At 29.4% G+C, this 18042-nt stretch overlaps 1 protein-coding gene across 11 annotated transcripts in view; it reads right to left on the reverse strand.

Annotated features, from left to right (window-relative positions):
• Nucleotides 1-18042, reverse strand: part of LOC129916500 (tyrosine-protein phosphatase Lar) — a 664315-nt gene that overhangs the window by 366095 nt on the left and 280178 nt on the right. For all 11 annotated transcript variants that reach the window (XM_055996494.1, XM_055996492.1, XM_055996499.1 and 8 more), the window contains exon 3: nt 14325-14390. The gene's annotated coding sequence lies outside the window, so the exon portion shown is untranslated. The remainder of the gene's footprint in view (nt 1-14324; nt 14391-18042) is intronic.

Genomic DNA, 18042 nt, shown 5'->3' on the forward strand with positions numbered 1-18042 from the left:
CATTTTCCGCTTCAGATTTGAACTTATCGAGAAGTGGTTTTGAATTAAGGTTTTCAGAATAAGGAACCGGAGCTGAATATAACGTGCTATCTGGTCTACATGGTAATTAAATAAGAAATTTCATGACAATATAAACAAAAATAAAATGCAGTTGCTTAAATTTTTAAGACTTTTTATATAGAAATTTGGAAAAAAATAAATATCGTTTTAAAAAAAAAAATAAAATAAAATCTGAAATCCAATTGCCCTCCAAAGTAAGTATGCAGTTTTGATTGATATATTAAGATGCATTTTTAGAAAAAAAATTTTCCAAATCGTTAGAGCCGTTTTTAAAAAAAAAACTAATTTTTTTTTAAATAATTTTTTGGGAAAAAAGTTTTAAAATAAAATTGGTATGCCATTTTGTATAAATTTCTAATCAACATCTTACAGATAAATTTTCCTTCTTTATGTTTGCCTCATAATTCTTCAATTAAGAAATACATATGTAGGAAACTTATGGTTTTCAACACAGTGACTGTGAAACGCCCTGTATCTCTTTAAGAAAATCTATTCCAGCAGCGTCTAACCCTAAGCCACACAAGACAAAAAAAGTATCACAAAATAAAAAAAAAAGAACAGTCTACTAACTATTCAAAGAATTTCCAACTTGCTACAAAGAATTCCACAGATACCCATCCAACACAGATAGAATTCCAGTCGAGGAGTATCTACTATATACAATTGCATAGCGAAGTTAGACATATCTATGATGCTGGTGGTGCCAAACGACTCTCTCACTATACCTAACCGTCGAACCAGCCAGTCACTGAGTGTAAGGGTAGCTATTTAAAACATTCTTGTAGTACAATTCAACTGTATCCACTTAGTTTCTATTTCAGTTTGAACCATCACAGGACAAGAGGAATCATCGTTTTCTGGATTCGGATTTAACTGCATTTTCCAGCCTCGAGGGCACACATATGTATAGTATATACTATCTCCTCTCTCTTACTCTCATTTAACCTAAGTAAATAGTTGCTCTAGGACTATATTAAATTACTTTGTCCATTCTGTATGAATCCGTAACAGAGTACAGTGATTGTGTGTGAGTGTGTGTTTGTTTGAATATGTCGTACCCGGTGCACCCTGTGACACACTACACTGCACCCATGGATTTTATCGTCCTTCGAGAGGACTGAACGAACCGAATAAACTCTCTCGTATGCGTTTTGTAAGCACTCTCATTAAGTATGACCAAGCCCTTTCCCTCAATACAATGATGGTTGGTTTGGGCTGATTGACTTTATTTACCCCCTCCTACCCCTTCATTCCTATCCACTCGACTTGAAATCGAAAATGGGTGTCAAAAGGTGGACATGTGTAGTAAATGCACCCCCATCGTCGTCGGTCGGTCGGAGGAGGTTAATGTAATTTCTCGAGAACCCGATCCCAATGGAAGCGGACACAGGACATTGATTCTTATAATCATCATGCATTTCATTTGGTCGATTTGTGCATTCAGAAGGACCCATCCAACATGTGACCTTCCTCTCCTTATGGCAACTCTTTTGAAGAGACATCACAGCACACGAGGAAGAGGACCTCACAGGACCTCTCTACAATCATCCCTTTAGCATTCAGCTTCAATGTTGTTACATATGTTTGTTTAAAATCAATTACAATGTCATTTTCCATTGATTATTCTCTTGAGATTGAAACATTAATTGCAAAGTAATTCATCCTTGGAAAAGGCTCTTGCTCCTTCTGCCCCCACCACCACTCATCACATCACATGAAAATAAGAGAGAGTATAACTATAATAATTGCCTCGGGTAAAAATATAACATGGACGAGTGGATGACATGGCGACCCTAACGGTAATTTAGTTTCGGGCTGTTATTCTCTATTCAAGGGTCCACAATATTATTAATTATAAATTTATATACAAATTAGAGTGAGAGGGAAAGATAGCAGCGCTGTGATGCCTATTTTAGGGAGAACATTATTATACGAATATATGTATGACGGGAGTAATTTATTAAAATTTCATCCAAAAAATTAATATACCTATTTGAAATGGACAAAAAGGAGGAAAGAGGCTGATGATGATGATGATACTGTAAGAGTGTAGTAACACAACATAGAAAATAATATCCTTGGGAAAATGGAATTAAGGATTTAAATTGAAATCGAATAGGTTTCGGTTGGGTTTTTGTTTTGCCAGCTATCAGCCAGATGGGTTTGTTTCTAGGAGATATACAGTACTTTCGAGAGAGAGATACAATAGTGCCATAGTGCATTGGGAAAATTTCAATTAGTGCATAGGAATATTTATCTATCTCTCGTCTTTTATTGCATTTTCGACTCACACAAGGATATCGGACTAATAAAGTTTAGTTGTGATATCTATATGGACAGGAAAATGGACAAAATTGATGATTTTATCAGAGAGAAAGAGAGATTGAACTGTTGTAAATTTCTTCGGGGGCAAACAAAAGCATAGAGATGTTGTATTAGGCATCAGTTTGCAGTCAGTTTTTGGTCATTTTCGGTTATTTGCATTTAACGGAATTTAAATTTAATGTAAATTTTCAGCAATGAATTTAGAGCAACTGAAGAGAAAATTATACATCTCATGGCAGTTTACTCGAAGCCTGATCTGTTTAGAAGTCTTTTCTGGAGGGAAAACATACAAAGATCTGATTTTATCGAAATCAAATATAATTACCAGAATTTAAATAAAATTAAAAGAAAAAAAAAAAAAACAAAAATGAATAAAATATATAAATAAAATAAAATAAAATAAAATTAAATTAAAAAAATAAAAATAAAATAAAATAAATAATTTCGATTTCGCTAAAAATAAATAAATCAAGGTTTTGATAGAATTCAATTTCTTACTTAAGTTTTAGAGCAGCATGTTGAGATTGTGGTTTTTACCGATTTTTCAAATTCGACTTGACTTGAAAATATTTGATATTTGCACAACATTTTATACTGGCCCCATTTCTACCAAAACTTGAAAAAAAAAAACAAATACTAAAGTTCCCAAAATCTTCACCTCACAATCAACTACCTAACAAAACATCAAAATAAATGTTTGACTTTACCCAAAATCAGCAAAACAATATAAGTAAAACTTAAGGATATCACCTTTTTAAAGTTTTCAAACAAAAAAAAAAAAAGAAGAAAAGGATTGCCAAACAGAATACAAAGAACAAAACTTTTATGTGCAGACACACGCTTCCGCCCATTTGAATTGGTACATTCAATTAGGTCCATCACCATCAACCCGGTTAAAGCCATCAGGAGTCCATATCCTATAACCTAACCCGCCCGCATGTCCTTGTCCTTTGAAATACGAAAAAAAAAATCAAATAAAAGAAAACAAATAAAAAAAAAACTTTATCTCTATCGACCAAAAGCCGAATTTTCAATTGATAAAAAAAGACAACCAATTTTCCAATGTGAGTGTGTTAGTGTGTGTGTGGATACAGGATGAGGATATGATAGTAAGGAAAAGTTCTTAAAATTTCTTTAACATTCATCTAAAACAACCTGAAGTATCTCTCACCAGAGCTTAATTTCATTTGTTTTGTATTTGAGTTTTATTTTTTTTTTACAAAAAAAAAAAAAAAAAAAAAAAACAACTTGAAAGAAGATAAATTTTCAGGATATTCGTCGTGTATTTTCTATCTATACAAAGTATAAAAAGACAATTCCTATGGTGATCAAAAGAAAGTTCTTGCAGTCAATTCTGGTGGTGGTGTATAGTATAGTATTGGGGATAAGGTATATTGGTTGCGGAAGAAGTAGATTTTCAAAATCAAATCAAAGAGACAAGACTTTGATTTGAACTTGTTATTTTATTTTTTTATCTGCTCGTATCGGTAAAATGCGGGTGTCAAATGTGGGTGCACAAGGATTAGAGAGATATCAGAGAGTTTTTCTGTGTGTATAGAAGTGGTGGTGTATAGGTACCTACTTGACAAAATTTGAAACTTGGATTTGAATGATGTACCAGTTTGTTTAGGATCAGATAGTTGGGTTTTATTTTTTTTTTTTTTACGATTATGGGATGTAAAGTGAACTTTTTGAACTTTTTGATGGGGGCTGAGTATAAAGAGTATATGTGACAAGTATTTTGTTTTTTTTTTTTTTTTTTTTTATTATAAGCTGTAAGTCTTTTCGATTGAAGTGAGTCAGTGATGCAGGAAACATTTCATTTTGACATGGAGACTTGACTTCAATTAATTGAGTTTTTATGAAGTTTTCAGTTGTTACATTTCAAAATGACTTATGAATTTGTTATATTTTTAGATTTATATAAATATTTATTGAGAAAATGTTCATACTTCACGGTCCTTTTGGAAAAAAAATCGCAATGTGTTAAACATAAAGCTATAAAAGAAAGCTGCAATACAAAAATTAACATACCAATGCAAAACCATGGAGGGTTGTATAAATTAATTTTTTTTAATGCATTTGTGTTGCATTATACAAATTTAAAAAAAAATATTATTATTTAAAATTTTTGTATAAAAAAAATATTGTAATTTGAGTATTTAAAAAAAAAAACATGCAAATAGAAAAATGTTTGCATAAAAAAAATGGTATAGCAAAATGCAATTACAAATAATTAACATTTAAAAATGTAACTATGCAAAAAAAAAAAAATTATCTGAGCAAAAAATTTTTGATTTGCATGCTCGAAATTCTGGAATTAAATAATATGTTTTTTCAATGCGAACAATTATAAGGTTTGCTCAAGATTCTTTAAGCCCTTAAAGGCTTCGAATTTAGCAATTATATCTTAACTAACTCTTCTTAAATAACTTAAATAACTCTTCGCTGCTTCGTTTTGATCCACGGTTTATTAAAAAATGGGTATATTGGAAAAACTTAATAATAATATCGGTATCTTATTGAAGTTCACCAATTAGGTAACGGGAAACCGACGAAGTTACAAATACCAGAGTTACGGGCGACAGAGTTACGAGCGTCAAAGTTACGCGAAACCGAAGTTACGAAAAACTAGAGTTACGAATTCTTAAGTTATGTTACGCTATGACATGTGATTTTTGGGTTGGCAACAATTGCGAGGAACGATATAGAATTATGGAAATACAAACAAGAGATTAACATTTTTCTCAATGGTCAGAACTAAATGAGTAAAGCGAAAATGGGTGTTATTTAATCTTGTAAAATTTTGATTGGGTAGGTCATCCATATTGCAATTTTCAGGTATTAATTGATAATACATACTGAAATTCGTTGTCTTTTAAAACTCAACTATTAAATTTTAATATAAAAAAAAACATACAATTCTGATAGTTGGGCAGGTACATAAATATGACACAAAAGACCTGCCTATATGGCAAATATATAGGTAGGTATATTGTAGGTATATTGTCATAGCTTAACATAACTTTAGAATTTGTAACTCTAGTTTTTCGTAACTTCGGTTTCGCGTAACTTTGTTATTCGTAACTCTGTTATTCGTAACTCCGTTACCATTTCGTTTTTTTTTTAATGAAAACAAAACTTTTTTTTATTGTCTTTTCGAAAAAAAAAACGCCATTTCATCAAAATTTTTTTTATGGAAACTATTTACTCTTCCTTTCTATCCCTAATGAAATCTTTTTCGCGAAAAACATCATTGCACCCCTTGAATATACTCTATTTCCGGGCTCAGTTTTCACGGCTTTTGTATTTTCTAGTTTTCTACATTTTCTGTTTTCGTAAAACCGGATTATTTTATATTTTAATCAATTTTAAGCTTCAAGATTATCATCATTTTTTTTAGAACTTATTGCTCTTCAGAAGGTTTTAAAAAATCAGAGTTCTCAATTTGTTTGTGGTTTTCAAGATTCTCGTCCCAGCTAACATTAATTGCACGACTGGATCATACCAAATTACTTAAATATATAAAAATTTGCTTGCATCTTTAAAATTGAGTACTTAATATATCTCCAAACAAAGTATTTCATTAAATCTCTGCCATAGAAATAGATTTGTAAGGAAAAAAATAAAAAACCATACGGACGTAAAAAAAATATTTTTGCAGAAACAAAATTTGAAAATATTGGTTGCCATTAACTAATTAATCACTAAAACAAGTTTTTGAAAAAAAATCACTAATCCATAATTATTTTTTCAACAACATTCAAATTTAAAATTTTGTTTCAATGATTTTTAAAATTTTATTTTTGCTTTCTTTTGAAACAATTTAAATATTCTTAGAAAAATGCACTGAAATCTATTTGTTCACTTAAAAGTTCAAAATAAAAAAACAAGTAAAGGTTTTCGAAAGAGTAAAGTTTTTTATTTCTTTTAAAACTCCTTTTTAAAATTTAAAAAATTTAAATAATATTTTTATAGATTTTTTTTTATCCTTGGTTCTAATCCCAAAAGCAAACTTTTAGCCAAGTTTCATGAGTGTAACAATTTTTTTTTATGCCTACTTTACCTGTACTATAAGGTTATTAATAATTTTTGTTTAAATAGTCACAAATCATTTCTTTTTTTTTTTTTGTAAAGACTTTAATCACCTGATATATGAATAGGTAATGAATGAATAATTCCAAAACTGCCTACCTACAGCATACTTGGCAGAAAATCCAAAAGGTTATAATCTCTCTTTCTCTCTAAACAAAAGAAAACTTACATTTACTGCCAGATATTTTTCACCTTTACAACCTTTTTTTTCAAATGCCACAAAAACAAGACCATTTAATTTTCAAGAGATCCCATCACATTGCCCAAAATTGCTTGTTTCATTGCTCTGCTGGCTGCTGCCAAAAATATAATAATAATCTCACACTTTTGTTTTGTGTGCAACATAAATGGTTCTTCAGCATCATACCCCACTAACAACTTTTATATATATTGTAGGTATCATCTACATTCTACACACAAAAGTTCAACAATTTGTGAAAAAGGACATTGCGCTGGCAACAAGCCGGAAATATCCACTTTCGCCATCAAAAATAAAAAATAAAAAAAAAACGAGTCACTTGGTTTAGAAGTGCAAACATTTTAATTGCCTGCTCTGAAATATATTTTTTTTTTTTATTTTGTTAAAAAACCCTTGTGTGCATTCAACTATATACTATGTCACACGAGTAATGCCCATAGCATTTACTCAACTCTGACACTAACATTTCGTTTGTCAAATCAAATTAAATTCAAAATTGATGTCATCAGTGTGGTGGTCAAAATATTTTTTTTTCTTTTTTTTTGCAAAGGGAAGGATATGTAGCTTTTTGCTTTTGTATTATTTGTTGATGTTACTAGGGTGTGACATTTTGTAATATGTATAGATAGTTTATATTATTCTTTTGACAAGAATGTGTGTTCTTTTTGTTTTATGTTTTTCAATTACATAATATTGTTACGGGTCAATAAATTGGCAAAATTATAAATTCCAATGTGTCATCAGATATAGATTTGTTGATGTATTTTTTTTTTATTTTAGTAAAAGGTACATAATATGTATGTATCTATAAATCTATAAAGGTTGATACAGAGCAGAGGTCAGTTTTGGTAGAGTATTTATTAAAAAATAACAGACAAATATATACAAATTTTGATTTAAACTTGCTTGTCTTTTTTAATCTCCTAATTGATATAATAGAATTCAGCTACATATTTTTTTTAATTTTAAAAAGCCGATTTTCTTATAATGTGATGGTTAATTTAAAAAATAAAAATTAGTTGGTTTAAATTCAGTTTTTATTAAAAAGCGAAAAAATTTCTATGTTAATTGAATTTGAAACTAAAATGGAAATGATAACTCCTTAGAGTTAAGTTAGAGCGCCTAGTATTCAGTCGGATTTTTTTTAATAACTAAAATTGTAAGGGCAAGAGTTGAAAAAAAAATAATTTTTTGAAGCACCCTTTTTTACAGAATACCTACCTACTTGTAAATGTCTTTCTAAAAAATGTTGCCTATACTTGAAAACAAAAATATGAGACCGCCAGTAAAGAATTGAAAAAAAGTCTTACGCTTGCAATTAGGTATAATGATGGTATGATAAGAGTTTTCTAAATAGAAGTGCATAACCAAGACAAAAAAAAGTGCATTATACATTTCTTAAATTATTTTAAAATTTTTAATACGCTATAAGATTACCAATTTCTAATGCAATTTCTCAAAAAATGGATGAAGGGAGATTTCACTGAACGGCACGCGACGCGACGATATCTAAATAATAAGTAAATAGTTTCTATAGGCGATTTAACCGTATAGAAATGATTGAACAAAATATTTATTTAATGTGTATCTTAAAAATATATTTTACACGGTCTTGAAAACGCGGCAGGTTTTATAAAAATGGACCCCAAAAGTAATGATGCAGATTTCTTCGAAATGAAATTAAATTTCTCAAAAACTATTCACTCAATTAACTTCAAATAAACATCAAATTCAAGGAGTATATTTTAGCTTCCCAAAAAGGTATAGGACATTATAATGTGCTTTTGTTTTTTGTTTAATTTTTTTTTTCTTCCCCCATTCTAAGTCAAAAATATATATGTATAATGCCTGTAACTCAAAAAAGGAATCAGGTACGATTTTGAAATTTACAAATTTGGAATCCTGAGATCATTTCGAACAAATCTGCATCATTACTTTTTATAAAACCTGCCGCGTTTTCAAGACCACCGTGTTTAAACATTTAAAAACAATGCAAAATCTGTGAATTCAATATTTTTTTATAATATTCGTCGAATTTCTTACAATTTTGACTATCTGACCATTTTAAATCAGTTTTAGTCAAAATTGTAAGATATCACGGTGTAACACTCAAAAAATACGCGGGCGGAGACCTATCAGGTTTTGTAGAGCTAGTCGCACTGAATACGAAACGGTATTTGAAAATCCCCTAACACCCCCAAAATCTGGAGTTACGGGCAAAAAACGGTTTTTTGGACCTTCACCCATTGAAAAAATTCTAGCTTCGACAATTTTTTACCCATTTTCGATTTTTTTACAGTTTCTCATAGAAGATAAATATACCTTTTTAACAATGTATAAAACATGTAACTCGGTTAAACCACTTAGAATTTATAAGATGTCAAAGTTCAAAAATTCAATTTTTTTTGTCATTTGCCCAACTTCGGCATCAATTTAAAGTATATGTTTTCAAAACAACATGCTATTTAAAAAATATATTCTAAAACTATATCTATTTCCCAATCGATCGAGGTATTTTTTATGAAAATCACTTCAAAATTAGCTTAGAAAAAAAAATTTTTCGATTTCAACCCAGATACAGAAATTCGAACTTTTAGGTATAGAACAAAAATGTTGTTTCGGCACGTAGTAAGATAAGTTGGGCGCCAGGATTTGATTAAAGGTTTTTGTAGAGGAGCTCAATACAAACATTTTTTTTCTTTGGGAGGGGGGTCTATCTCCCCCCGTTTAGGTGGGAGGGGCATTTTTCTAAAAAAAATTATCAAAATAAAAAAAAATTATTAAAAAACAACGGCAACACTTACAGTAATAAATGATACCATTTCCAAAAGGCAAAATTGTGCATTTGGTTCTAATTTCTAAATCAATATAATATTACCAATAGTTTTTGAAATAATCGATTTCAAAGTTAAAAATAGGCGAAAAAAAATTTGTAAAAACTCATTTTATACTATTTTTGTCCAGACTGTGAATTTTAGTAAATAAATTACTTAAACAGAAAACTGCCTCAATTAATTCCTTATCGAACAGTGAAAACTATATGTTTCTATGTCTTCTAGTTTTTGAGAAAATTGAAAAATTATTTTATCAGATTTTTCTTTTTTCAAAATATTTTTTGTTTTTATTTGTTTTTATTTTTCAATTTTCTCAAAAACTAGAAGACATAGAAACATATAGTTTTCACTGTTCGATAAGGAATTAATTGAGGCAGTTTTCTGTTTAAGTAATTTATTTACTAAAATTCACAGTCTGGGCAAAAATAGTATAAAATGAGTTTTTACAAATTTTTTTTTCGCCTATTTTTAACTTTGAAATCGATTATTTCAAACACTATTGGTAATATTATATTGATTTAGAAATTAGAACCAAATGCACAATTTTGCCTTTTGGAAATGGTATCATTTATTACTGTAAGTGTTGCCGTTGTTTTTTAATAATTTTTTTTTATTTTGATAATTTTTTTTAGAAAAATGCCCCTCCCACCTAAACGGGGGGAGATAGACCCCCCTCCCAAAGAAAAAAAATGTTTGTATTGAGCTCCTCTACAAAAACCTTTAATCAAATCCTGGCGCCCAACTTATCTTACTACGTGCCGAAACAACATTTTTGTTCTATACCTAAAAGTTCGAATTTCTGTATCTGGGTTGAAATCGAAAAATTTTTTTTTCTAAGCTAATTTTGAAGTGATTTTCATAAAAAATACCTCGATCGATTGGGAAATAGATATAGTTTTAGAATATATTTTTTAAATAGCATGTTGTTTTGAAAACATATACTTTAAATTGATGCCGAAGTTGGGCAAATGACAAAAAAAATTGAATTTTTGAACTTTGACATCTTATAAATTCTAAGTGGTTTAACCGAGTTACATGTTTTATACATTGTTAAAAAGGTATATTTATCTTCTATCAGAAACTGTAAAAAAATCGAAAATGGGTAAAAAATTGTCGAAGCTAGAATTTTTTCAATGGGTGAAGGTCCAAAAAACCGTTTTTTGCCCGTAACTCCAGATTTTGGGGGTGTTAGGGGATTTTCAAATACCGTTTCGTATTCAGTGCGACTAGCTCTACAAAACCTGATAGGTCTCCGCCCGCGTATATTTTAAAACCTCATTTTTGTAACACCGTGTATTCAACGAATATTAAAAACAAAATACACAGATTTGTTTTTTCAATGCAGACATTTTTACTTGCTCTATAGGGCAAGTATTGGTTTCGTGTAGAAAAAAAAAATCGAGGTTTTAATCAAAACCAACATTACGATGATGAAGAAGATCAAAAAAGTGGTTTTCGTCATGCCGTCCGTCGGTCTGTGCGTGTGTGCGTGTGTGCGTCTGTGCGTTCATCTGTACATCGAGCTAGGGCCTAAACGGGTGGATGGATTTGCTTGAAACTTGGTACAGATGATTCCTAGGTCTTTTTTTTTATTTTTTTAATATCTCCAATTTAACGCATATCTCCCATATAACGTTTTCGAGGTATTTTAAATTTCTCGAAAACGGCTCTAACGATTTCGTTTAAATTTGGTGTGCGCAGTACTCTTATTGATTCCAACAAAACTGCGTTTTTAGTTTTTCTCAAAAATTGCCAAGAGCGGAAATATGGCGTTGCCGTTTTTTAAAAATTGACATGTTTTTTAAGTCCATATATTTCATCAAAGCATAAGTCAATTTTTTCAAAATTTACAGACATCATAGGTATTGAAGTGTTAAATGTAAAAAAAAATTAAAAAAAAAAGTTTTTCAAAAAATTTTTAAAAAATTGAATTTTTTTAACTTTCGATTTTTTTTTTTTTTGATTTTATTTTTTTTTTTGTTTTTATTTTTTTTTTTCTTCACAAAATCTTAAATTTCCAATAGATATTTAAGATAAAGATGCTTTGAACTACAAGAGCAAGTACGTGCGACCCAGTCGTGCATTTTATTTTTTTTGCAATAAAATTTTTTCTCAACGTAAAACATTTTTATTTGCAATAAAAATTTTATTTTCAATGCAAATATTTGTCAGTTGCAGTAAAATTTTTTATTTTTAATGCAAATTTTATTCAGTTCCAATAAATATTTTTTTTTTTAATTTGCAATACATATATTTTTTTTAATTTGTAATGGAAAATTGCATTAAAAAATTATTTTTTAAATCTCTGACTAAAAGTATAAGAAACATTGATTTTATTTTTTTGTAATCATAGCATTGAAATGAATCTTCGAAATTTACACACATTTTGAACATTTAGCAAGAAGTTGTTTTTAACTTAATTATGCTTAAATATTTAAAGCAGCGTTGACCAAAGAACGTTTGAAACAGTTTTTTATATGTTTGATTCTTTTTCATTTTTAATGTGGTCCAATTTTTGAAAATTCATCTAAAAAGTAAGGAACTTTTCTCTTTTTACCCTTGAATTTGTTTCTCATTTTTTTTTCAATGTTTTTTTTTTTTCAAATCGTAAAAATTGTTTCTTTAGCTAAATAAAATTCTTTGGCTCGGAAACGATTTTGCTGAAAATAGCAAAATATATATTTTGAGTAGTGATGTGGGTAGTTAAATAGACTTTCATTACGGATATCTGCGTTCATATCCGACTTTTTACCAGCTTAATTTTTTCTTTTCACATTTTTCGGGGAATTGAAAAATCTTCCAAGAGTATCATCTTCATCTCACAAAAGCATTTAGAACCATTGCAAATCATTTATATGCGCAAGAAAATAGTTGAGGAGTTATAACTCATAAGGCCTAATTACTACTTGATCTTATTTTAATAAAATGTCTTAGGAATCATTTTTATCAAAATCATCAATCACCTCCAAAGCCTTGAAAATTCATCACCAAAATTTTTATCAATATAACATATCAGAATGAAATTGGAATAAACACTCTTTTCAGTAATATTTCTACCGACATTATTGAATGATCAAAGAATTACTGTAGGATGGCTCAATATAACACTCATCGATGTAATCATCGTACAAAATTAGAGGTTGTAAGAAATTTCCCTACCTACCTTCTATAAACTTAGATCACGCTTTTATCTGCACGTTGATATTATTTAAAATGAAAAACTTCACTTTATTTTGGAGAACTTAAATTTAGTTTAGTTTCACATTTATAAAAAAAAAATCATTTTTACAGAAAAAAAAAGTTACTCATACACCGTAGTGACCGATTAATAAATTTTCTTTTGATAATAATTAACTGCCCCCAAGGTAGAGCCCTTTTCAGTCGTCATAAGGTGATCAGTGATCATTAATGACAGCTACCTTAAAATATATTGATGTAAAAGTAAAATCACCATCAAGCTTCAGAATTTGTGAATGCAATTAAAACAATATTCAGAAATTCAACCAAAAACCAAAATGTTTCATCTAAAAATATCAAATATCATTAAATATTGTTTTAAGTTCATCAAAAAAAAATTTAATTTCATCAAAAGCACACACAAGCTACACATCTTACTCAACATCATGGGAGCCTTAAGGAAATCCCATGTGCGTAGACACAAAAACACACACACACAAAAACATATATTTCATAATTTCTTGTACCAGGAAAACTTTTTATTAGATTTTACCTCCCCCCTCCTAAACTTTCTCATTCATCAACCTACCCATCAATGTATCCCAATACACACATTCAAACAATAGACCACAATTCATATATGTATGTAGTAGGTACAACCCAACGTATATGTCTAACTTGCTAACATTCATCCGGCCTTTTGCTTACATTAGTTTGTTTATAGTTTGGTTATTTGACTGTTGTTTTAGTGGCAAGGCAATGTTATGGCTTTTCGACTTCCTTAAGGCTATTTATGTAAATACACATAAATAAATATACAAAGGATATAATATAGAGGTAGAATATAGGTACGGTTACATTTACAAAACACAGAAATGTTATTTCGAATTGGCTTGTATACATGTTCATATGTTTGGTATAGGATGATTTTCTTTTATAAAACATATAGGAAATTCAGGCATTGCTTTCTTCTGTGCGATATTGCACCTTAAGTAAATTCAAACAAAATAGAAAAGAGAAAGAGAAAGGTAGATTGACTATTTGTTATTGTTCTTAACTTGTTTTTGTTTTTTTTTTCTTGTCTGTAGGTAGTACAGAATTTCTGTTATATTATTTGCTTTAGTTGTTATAAGAAGGATTTATATAAATATATGTATGTTTATGGCATGTATGAGTATGCCAGTATTAACTACCACAAAGAGCAAAAGTTTTTTAATTAAAATCATTAGGTGCTACTTTGTATGTGAGGATAGAGTAGAGGCGCAGTACATCAAACTAAGTACTAATAATAGAAAATAATAATAACAACGATATGGTGCTGCAGTTGTTTTTAGCACTCAGGATACTCGTCATCTTTTACATTCAACTAAACAAAAACAAAAAAAAAAAACAAAATTAACATACATAAATCCCACTTGGATGAATCTATAACAAGAAAAATACCTGATTTAAAAAAAAAAAAATTACTAAAAAATACATTTGTAGGAGAATTTCTATTTTGTTTTTGCTGAAAGTTTTAAACCAAAAAACTCATCTCAGTATACTTGGCTGCACAAATTTTTGCATCAACATTTAATAATCTTTTTTTTTAATTTTTATTTTTGTAATAATAACTAAAATTATTAAGTACTTACGGTTTAACTTTTTTGAGAAAAAATCAATGCCAGTTTGCTGCAGCAGATGTGGTCCAATTTGGAACTCTGCAAAAAAAAAAGAAATTAAATGGGTTTGAAAATATTTTTAGATAAGTTCTTTTCAAAATTTGTTTTATCTTTCTAATACATTGTTGACTAAATTTTAATTTCAGTATAGTTTCAGAAAAGTTACATGAGGATACTTTAATTTTAATGATTTTTTCAAACTTTGGACCTCAAATAATTTTTAAATGGTAAGATTAACAAAAAGAGTGAACAATACTTTATTTTGGCAAAGCATTCAATTTCCTACAAGACTTTGTTAAGCAACAGTGGATTAATAAAGAAGTGTTTTTTTTTATATGAAACTGAAGCCTAAATAAAAAACTGAGATGAGGAGGTTCTTCCCATAAAAATAAAGATTCGAAGATTCGAAATTATTTTTTTATACTCTTGCTCGAAGGACTTACCTTTTTAGTTTATTTATTATTTACTCAACAAAATTTGTTTTTATAGAAAAAAAAATGTTACTCATACACCGTAGTGACCGCTTTATAAGTTTTTTTTTTTTTAATTATAATACTGCATACCGTACTGAGCATAAAGGGCCTATATATCAAAAATCGAAAATTGAGTTAAAGGCCCATTTGACATCCTGAAACAATGCCTCATCTATACTCTGCTGTATTCCTTAATTGGAAAATGCATTTATTTCTAACTATAAAAAATACTACTACTATAACTATAGCCGTGTTTTATTGGTACTCACTATTTTATTTTATTGTTGTTCGCCGTGCAAAATTTTACTGAGCTATGTACTGAGTTACAAAACAAGGCATATGACTATTTCCACTGTACAACGCACATAAATGTAAAAGTACAGACACTTAACAGCACAGGCGACTTAGACCATTTGGCTGAGACAACACAAGCCAATGGCACATGAGAGATACACAGATAGAAACAAAGAAAGAAAAAAAACATGTGGCTTCAGTTAAGCTGGCGATTTAGAAAAAAAAACTTCTGAGCCGACCATTGGGCTCGAACCCACGATGCCAGCTCTGCAGTCATCTACTTATTCCTCTGTGCCATGGCCACCTGCCAATCAAAAATAAAACTCCTTCACAGAGTGATTTTGAGCTGCCATTGTAGAAAATTTGGGGAGATTGTCTTATATGAAGACGATATTATACTTGTGGGTAATTTCTCAAAAAATTTAAAAGCAAAATTTAGAAAAAAAACAACAATTTTTGAAAACCTATTTATGTTTAGATTCCACTTGATTTATCGACTAAGAAAATTCATATACGTGGAGATTAAAATAGAATAATTATATTTGATAAAACTGTTGAGAAAGTTAAAAAAAACTCAATAGTTCCTTTTTATTACTTTTTTGCAGATGTAAGATTTGAAGAATTTTGAATTCAATCCCAACGAGCAACGTGACTAAGGAAAAGCTCATCTTTGATGGTTGCGTTCAGTTGGAGAACAACCTCAACTTGATGGCCTGGATACAGGAACTTAATTAGATTGAGATGCTTCTTGGTTGAGGCCGATATCTGTCCTGGACTGTGAGCTCAAATTTAAGTAGGTAAGTAACGAAGACCTTACTTTATCTTCATCGTAGACTGTATAGGTGTTATTTTGATTTTAACTTAACTTTTCTGTCTACATTTCACGTGTGGTTACACGCTTCTTCAGGATTCTAAGAAAAATAGTTCAAAAAAAAAAACTATTATTTGTATAAAATTAATACTTATCTTTAAGGTTTTTATCTTAATGGATTTTTATTACTCTTAATATTGATTTATTGTTATCTATAAGGTTTCTTTTTTGCTTTAATATTTCAAAATTTAATAACAAAATATCTTGAAAAAGACGTTGTTATATCAATGATTATCTTGAAAATTTTATACTTAATGCAATGGTTCAAGTCGCTGAAACTTTTTATTTAATCAATCAAATTTTTAAGGGGGGAAATCCCTCTGGACGACGGATTTTTCAAGAATTTTTTTTGGAAAACTGAAAGCATTAATTAAAATTTGGAAAAATACATGATATTGTTAACATCATGAAGTCTTAACACAATTTTTTTGAAGTAATATAAAAACAAAATGGCGGCTCTACAACCGTTTAAAGTTGATGACTCGCATTTGCGCCGTGCAATGCCCAGGTCCAGTAAATCATTTATAATCAAAAGAGAAATTTGTTTTCCATTAAAATATATTTATACGCATTGCATGAACCTAAATTTAGCAAAAAAAAGTGTAAAATAAAAATTAGAGACCAAAAAAACTAATAAACACAATGTTTTTTTATAAACAAATTGTTAAAAAAAATATTTATTGTGAAAATTATATTGAACTTTTAGGTTCATGCAATGACCAATGAGTTAACGAGCAATTTGCTTTTTATTTCAAGTCGATAGCTTCATTAGTTTTTGAGTTACGTTGCACGGCGCTGAAAAAACGAGTTTCGAGAAAAATTCGTTTAAAGTTTTCATTTTTGTACTGTAGTAGGCTCGGAACGCATGGGTTTCAGGACTATCTGGGAACTTTTGAGGCTTGATTTAAGGCTAAGACCACTAAAACAGTTTCTTCGGTTGATAAATTATTTTTTAGGCAAAAAATTGATAATGCAAAAATAAAAAAATTCCAGAGGGTTTTCCACCCTTAAGCTTCACTTGCTATAAGATAATTTAAGTCTTAATGTGTTAGCATTTAAAAGAAATAAAAGCTAAAACGAAGAAAAAAATAACAAAAATAATAAAAAATTATTAAAATTATTTTTATTTTAAGTGGAGTCACGGGTCGTTTGAACGCGACACTACTCGAAGTGCCTTGCACTCCATATGTTTTGATGCAGAAATGTTCCTTGGGGTCTAAATAGTAAGAAAAAACTTTTTTAACATTTTCTATCGAGCTATTCGTTTTTTATGAGCTTAATAAGTTATGAAAAAACGTACTTTTACGTACTTTTTCACAGGTTTTTGTTAATAACTCTGTTAATAATAATGGTAGAAACTCAAATAATGGCTCTATTTTTAGAAAAAATATCCCTCTTTTTAACGGCATTTCAATCAAATTAGTGGCATTTTTAGATCTTCAGATATTCGAATCTAAGTCCGTTCATTTTTTCTGCCTAATTCGATTTCTCTAATCAAAAAGTTTTTTTTATAAAAGTCAGGGTATACTTTTCTAATGGTTTTTCGTATGTTGAACTCGAATCCAAAGTCAAAAAAATTCCATCACATCAAGTTTTTGAGATATTACCGTTAGAAAATCCAAAATACCCTTTTTTAACAGTTTTTGAGGTTATGTCATCTTGCGTGATAATTTTTTATAATTACATTTGTAGCGGTTTCTTAAAGAACTAAGTTTCTTCTTTTAAAATCCGTTTAAATCATTTAGATATCGCTTTTCTTCTCCGAGAAATCCTAAAATCAATTCAACATGTTTGGTGAATATTCTCTATGAAAAAAAATCTTATGTTCGTTTGGGTTTCATGGCAAATCGCAAAAAATTTTTGCATTCCTTTAAGTTTTTTGGTAAGTTTATGGGTAAGAAAATTTTTGACTAACCATGGAACCAGGAACATTTCTGCATCAAAACATATGGAGTGCAAGACACTTCGAGTAGTGTCGCGTTCAAACGACCCGTGGAGTGATTGAATATAATTCAATATAAGTTCAAGTGACCTCCAAAAATTTATAAAGCGT

This window comes from Episyrphus balteatus, chromosome 3, assembly GCF_945859705.1.
Source record: "Episyrphus balteatus chromosome 3, idEpiBalt1.1, whole genome shotgun sequence".
Lineage (NCBI taxonomy): Eukaryota > Metazoa > Arthropoda > Insecta > Diptera > Syrphidae > Episyrphus > Episyrphus balteatus.